Source organism: Octopus sinensis, linkage group LG7 (assembly GCF_006345805.1).
Source record: "Octopus sinensis linkage group LG7, ASM634580v1, whole genome shotgun sequence".
NCBI lineage: Eukaryota > Metazoa > Mollusca > Cephalopoda > Octopoda > Octopodidae > Octopus > Octopus sinensis.
In genome coordinates this window covers 3,724,238-3,731,737 of record NC_043003.1, presented here as the reverse complement: position 1 = coordinate 3,731,737, position 7,500 = coordinate 3,724,238, and the positions used below count along the sequence as shown (strand labels likewise).

The following is a 7,500-nucleotide window of genomic DNA, read 5'->3' as shown; positions in this document are numbered from 1 at the left end:
ATTATTATTGTTGTTATTATTTCTTTTATTTGTTTGGTAGATATTTGTTTTTTGAACATCTGACACAAAAGCTGTTGATTGTAGATTCTCAGACAACTCGCTGCACCCCATATATAATATCTCTTACCACCATTTCTTAAATCGCTTAATTTTGCCCAGCTGTTTTTAGTCGAAAGAACTAGATTTCTTTGGCACATCTCTAGTCTGTAAATTCATTTACCTCAAGCCTCCTAATTTACCATTTTACAATTCTTCAACATTTTGTTTTTCTTTTAGTTTGCACCTAATTTTTCTGATAGTGTCCCACTTCTCCTGAGTCTATGAACTTAATGAGTTTCTCACCTTCAGTTTTTATTTCCACTAAAAGACTTCTTATTCAGTTTCTTCACAGCTAAGCGCTATTCTTTATTTGTTTTTCTGAAGATTTTCAGTGAATTTTATATGATTTTGTGGCTGTTTTCAAGCTATTTCTTCGTTTTGACTTCAGCTCTGTTATTCCCATCTGTTTTGTGCTTAAAATATGTCTTTACATATAGAATTTCATTTTTAAAATAATTGTGTCAACCAAAAATAATGCTTTGGTTGGTGAAATTAACTTTGTTTAAATTGTTTTGAAATATTTGTGAAGGTTTTGGTGTGTTTTTAGAACCATCCAGCAGTGATTACAAGTAAGGAGGTTTTGCTGTCAATTTAATGAAATTAACTTGTTAAAAGAGAAGTAATTGTAACTGCTGGTGTGATAATTATAAAAAGATTGATATAATGCTATTAAAATTAATTAAAATGGTATTAATTTGATATTTGTGAAAATATAAAACAAAATGAGTTTTTTTTTTAAATTTGAAGTAAAATCATAAAAAAATAATGATGAGGTAATTATGAAAAGATGTAAAAATAATAATTTTCAGTTGTGATTTATTTTAAATGAGGTGATAAATGGCAAAATATAATTTTATTAATTAATTTTTGAAACAAAGAAAAAGATTGAGGAAATATGAAGACAAGAAAATGAAAAGTGAGGGTTGTTACACACACACACACAAATAAACAAAAACTCACACACCCATTTGCACATATGCATATATACACACAAGCATATACACACGTATACACATACATCCACACATACAAACACACACATGCATTCACACATATGCATATCAGTCTCTTTTGCTGAACTGCTAAGTTACAGGGATGTAAACGCACCAACACTGATTATCAAGCAGTGCTGGGAGGACAAACAGAGGCACACACACACACATGCATACACACACACACATACACACATTCATACACACACACACATACACACTTGCATACAGGCACACATGCATGCACATACACATACATGCATACACACACATGCATATGCACACACACACACACATACACATATGCATGCAATCACACACGTGTGCACACACATACACACAATACATGACAGGCTTCTTTCAGTTTCCATTTACCAAATCCACTCACAAGGCTTTGGTCGGCCTGGGGCTATAGTAGAAGACACTTGCCCAAAGTGCCACGCAGTGGGACTGAACCCGGAACCATGTGGTTGGGAAGCAAGCTACTTACCACACAGCCACCCCTGCACCTATATATATATACGACGGGCTTCTTTCAGTTTCCGTCTACCAAATCCACTCACAAGGCTTTGGTCGGCCTGAGGCTATAGTAGAAGACACTTGCCCAAGATGCCACGCAGTGGGACTGAACCCGGAACCATGTGGTTGGTAAGGAAGCTACTTACCACACAGTCATGCCTGCGCCTATAGACGGAAGACTATCAAAGGTCACTTGAAGGATGCTTGAGGGCCACATACGGCCCTCGGAACAATAGTTGAGAACTGCTCCTCTAAACACCAAACTATGCCAGGTTTGATATTTCTTTTACCCTTACTGGTACCAAAAGCATACCAGCTATATACTGGGGTCCATTCCATTTATTATTCAACACTTGGCTCTCTACCATTTCTGATTTCAATCAAGTTTTTGGTATTTATGAAAGTCTTGAAATATCTTTGTCTGAATTCTTCTCCGATATTCCTTTGTGAAAGAATAAGGAACGAATAATGATATTTATCGCATCTCTATGTTTGCAGAATCTGTTCCAAGAGTCAATGGGAGCCATTATTTGCAGAGCTCCACGGTTCTAAGTGAATCTGTTATGGCAACATGAATAATACATGAAGTAGTCCAGTTATGGCATTCACTCTGGAACTATGACATTCCTTTCAATGTAATTTTATAAAAGAGTTTCCTTTCAATGAGATAATAAACAATATTAATCATCATCGTCATCACCATGATGGTGGCCATTGCTTCCACCACCATCATCATCATCATCACCATCACCACCACTATCACCGTTATCATTTTCATCATCACCACTGCCACCACCACCACCACCACCATCCACCTCACCATCCTCCTCTCCAACATCGCCACTACCACCCTCATCATTATTACCACCACCACCACCACCACCACCACCGCCACTACCATCATCCTCATGTATTGTTATCATTGATCTAACATCTGAACTGTAGTTAGGTAGGGGCCCCCCCTAATACAAACTTCCATCCCCCTACCCTGCACCAGTGACCACGATGCTGTGTCCTCTCATCTTTTAAGTCCAAACATTCTCAGTTCAAACCTGACCCTGGCATTCTAAGCTCCCCCACCTTCTACAAAAGATTATCCCCCACCAAAATTTTTCCTCAAACCTCTTCATAATCTGATTGGTTTCAGAACCAACTGGAAAAAAAAACCCAGTTCTAACTGGACAATTCCCGTTTTGTCATTGATTCCATAATTTCTCAAGATCTCCCCTGTTTTTAGTGGTGGGGTCACATAGTGCTGTAAATACTGGCTGGACAAGGTCACCCCTACCCATCCCACCTTGTTTCCCACCATCCCAAACCTGGTGGCAATTGTTGGCAACACTCAAAAACCAAGGGAAACAACTTAGACAACTGACTTTCTTGTTTGAGGGGCAAAAATCTGATTCGCATTGAAGCCAGGCAACAGCATTAGACAAGTTTCTGCCTTGTGTAACCTTATCAGCTAGCCATGATTTACTGAAGCTTTATTCTATTAATGAACACAAGAATAATAGAGAGAATGTGGCAGGGGTGGGAGGACACAATGACCAGCATAATTTGCATAAATATAAGGGGAATAACTCAAATTGGTCCATAGCATAAACCAGGCAAACACTGATGTTTTCAATGATGTAAACTGAAATTGTCATCTCGCTAAAGTTTCCTGCTTCATTAGGGAAGGAAAAAGGAAGATTTTGTTTCATTTTTGAGATTTCTGAATAATGAAGGGCCAGGAAAGTACAGTACTCAGTGGTGGTGCTTAGTACTTTTATATCTTTCAAATTATTAGACTGCGATCATGCTGGAGCACTGCCTCGGAGAATTTTTAGTCAAATGAACAGACCCCGCTTCCCCCCAGGATTTATTGCTTTTTAAGCCTGGTGCTTATTCCATTGGCCTCGGTTTGTGAACTGCTAAATTCCAGGGGTGTAAACACACCAACACTGGTTGTCAAGCTGTCATGGAAGACTGACACAGACATAAAGGCATGCACACACACACACACACACACAGAGTCTGCACCTGGGTAGTAGTGTTGTTGGTGGTGGTAGTAATAGTGGTAGTTACACTACATCACCACTACAACACGCTAGCACCAGCACTACACTGTGCCACAACCCACCCTCACCACCACAAACCATGCAGTAATGTGAGGAGGGTTGTGTATAGCAGTGTACAGTGGAATTTAAAATAGAAAAACCGACACTGCATCGGTTACAACGGAATAGTCAGCTCTCTAAATTGACATGCAATTGGCTGAGTGCTCCACAGACACGTACACCCTTAATGTAGTTCACAGGGAGACCCACTGTGACACAGCTGACCATCAATGAATTATGAGTACAACTCACTTTTGCCAGCTGAGTGGGCTGGAGAACTGTAAAATAAAATGTCTTGCTGAAGGGCATAATGCACACAGCCAGGAATTGAACTCACAACATTATGATTGTGAGCCCAAAACCCCTAACCACTAAGCTATGCCCCTGGCATTTGCCAGGGGCACGGTAGAGGGGTCTGTGATCGTATTATTTAGTGATGTCTGGTCAAATAAAAAGTAGACAGAGTGCTACTTAAGGGTGTCGAATCCAAATGGAGGGTGTATATATTGTGGTGTGTTTACAGTGTTATTATTTAAATAAACAATCTCTTGACGTTTAAAGGTCAGCTGATCTCTTCCTGTTGACTTCCTGTTGTTGACAGTCCCACCCCCTCCTTCCACCCTTACACCGTGACTCCCTCCCGGGCCCCCCTACCCCCACTCTAACCCCTATCCCATAATTATTGCTGGTAATTACCAACTCTATCTTGGAGATGTCATTCCCTCATTTTCTCTTATTTCTCTTTATTCAAAGACCAACAACTTCAATAGATTAACTACTGCTGGTGTTGTTGTTGTTGTTGTTTTTGTTGTTGTTGTTGTTGCTGATATTATTTCTGTTGTCATTGTTGTTGCTACCATTGTTGGTGGTTGTGTTATTGTTCCTTTTATTGTTTGTATTCGTAAATACGTTACGTACATACATAGAAACATACATACACACATACATACATACCAGGTTTATACCTGTAATTATTGAGGCCCTGGATATGTAACACACTGCCTAAATACCAATCTTGAGAAATTAGGCTTCTCAAAACCAGAAAGGAGAAAGGAGAAACCCTAACCCTAATTCGAAGACTGCAGATCCAATCCATCACTGGAACTGTAAAAATCTGTAAAACTTTCCAGAAGTCTATCATTTAAATATATATGAGCATGTCTAGATATGTAGCTGTATGCATGAGAATACATACATAAAACATACAAATCTGAAGCAAAAATACCCTGTTGTTGATTTTGAAATTCAAATGAAAGAACCTTGGATCTAGGTTAGAAACCGATTCTTTCTATCATCATTATCATCATCATCATCGTTTAACGTCTGCTTTCCATGCTAGCATGGGTTGGACGGTTCTACTGGGGTCTGGGAAGCCAGGAGGCTGCACCAGGCTCCAGTCTGATCTGGCAGTGTTTCTACAGCTGGATGCCCTTCCTAACGTCAACCACTCTGTGAGTGTTGTGGGTGCTTTTTACATGCCACTGGCACAGGTGCCAGGCAAGCTGGCAACAGCCACGATCGGTTGGTGCTTTTTACGTGCCACCGGCACTGGTATCGCAACTACAATTTCCATTGATTTTTGATCGATTTCGATTTTGATTTCACTTGCCTCAACAGGTCTTCGCAAGCAGAGTTTTGTGTCCCAAGAAGGAAAGGTATGCATAAGTGGACTGGCTACATCCCAGAGAAATCTTGAAATAAACTCAATAATGGCATACATACATTATTCCTGGTGACACATTGTGTTCTTGAGCAAGACACTTTATTTCATTTTGCTCCAGTCCACTCAGCTGGCAAAAATGAGCTGTACCAGTGATTCAATGAGGGCCAGCCTTGTCACATTCTGTGTCATGCTGAATCTTCTTGAGAATTACATTAAGTGTATGCATGTCTGTGGACTACTCAACCACTGGCACATTAACTTCAGGAGCAGGCTGTTCTTTTGATCAGATCAACAGGAATCCATGTTGTCACAACCAATGGAGAGTCACTTTTACAGGATGTTGAGGGGTTTTTTGAGAATATATTTTTGAGTTATAACTGTTTTTAAGTTAATTTGATGTAATTTATGTTTCAGAAAATAATAATGGTAGGCACTCGGCTAATTCAAGAAATGAAGAGACATGCCATAATTGTGGCCTTAAAGGCTGAGCACAGCAATTTAGAAATAGCTCAGTTTTTAGAAGTTACCAAATGCTTCATCTACAAGGTTTGCAAGGAGTTAGAAGCCTCAGATGGAAACATATCACCAGTATCAACTCAAAATGCATCACCAATTCCCTGATACCCTCAAAAAACTCAAATTTATTCAACAAGTTCAGCAAAATCATTGACAGAAATCAAAAAAAAAAGTCCATGGGATCAATTGCAAAAGATCTCCATGTGTCAGGAGGGAGAATCTGAAATGTTTTCTATAAAGGCATCCAGCACAAGTCTTACGTAATAAGGAGATGTCGATTGATGTCAGAAAAAAGAAAAACTAATTGTTGGATGAGATCTAAAAAGTTATTAAACAAAGGTAAAAAGACAGAAGAACATGGCATGATTTGGTTTTTCTCAGATGAGAAAAACTTCAACCAGGACCAGAAGAATAACAGAAAAAATGACAAATGGTTACGTCCAGATCCTCCTGAACTTCCAACAGCCATGCACACAAAATTTCTTGCAAATATCATTTGGAGTTGTTATTGATGAAGGACACATTTTGCCTCCTCACTTCTTTCCACAACATCTTAGTGTTAACACTGCTGCTTATAATTGAGGTCCTTGGAAACAGTGATGAAGCCCTGGATAAACAGAGTGTACAATGGATATCTGTGCATATTTCAGCCAGATTCTGTACCATCACATAAGGCTCAAGCAACTCAAGGATGGCTGGCCGACAATTTTCAGGACCACCGTAACCCCTAACATTTGGCCTCCAAGCTCATCAGATCTCAGTCCATTGGATTAATATGTGTGGAATGCTGAGAGAGGGGTCAATCAACATCGCCATAACTCTGAGGATCGTTTGAAAGCTGCCATAGTTAAAGGAATGTCTGATATGAACCAGGACCATTTAATCCAGGCATGAACACAATTCAGACCCTGCACAGAAGCAGCTATGGATGCTACAGGGATTATAAAGAAGACAATCCAGGTTTTCCATCAATAAAGTTCTTCTCTCTTGTTATATCTTTATTATTATTCCATGTTCTTCTCTCTTATCGTATTATATGTATTATTTTCTAAAAAAAAACAAATTTGTTCTTAGATATGCATGCTCTGTGTATGTGTGTGTATTTTTTTTTTTTCCTTTTACCTGTTTCAGTCATTTTGACTGTGGCCATGCTGGAGTACCACCTTTAGTCGAACAAATCGCCCCCAGGACTTATTCTTTGTAAGCCTAGTACTTATTCTATCAGTCTCTTTTGCCAAACCGCTAAATTATGGAGATGTAAATACCAACTTTGGTTTTCAAGCGATGGTGGGGGACAAACAGAGACACATAAATACATACATACGTATGTATATATATATATATATATATATATATATATATAATATATATATATATATATATGACGAGCTTCTTTCAGTTTCTGTCTACCACATCCACTCACAAGGCTTTGATTGGCCCAAAGCTATAAGTAGAAGACACTTGTCCAAGGTACCATGCAGTCGGACTGAACCCAGAACCATCTGATTAGGAAGCAATCTTCTTACCACACGGCTACTTTATACTTTTTAAGTCTATTGGTCAATTTAGCTAAACTGTTATGTGGATGTAAACAACACAACACCAGTTGTCA

General features: G+C 39.0%; 1 protein-coding gene across 2 annotated transcripts in view; it reads left to right on the top strand.

The window, feature by feature from the left end:
• LOC115213802 (transient receptor potential cation channel subfamily M member-like 2) overlaps positions 1–7,500 on the top strand; it is a 161,042-nt gene that overhangs the window by 30,208 nt on the left and 123,334 nt on the right. The window lies entirely within an intron of this gene.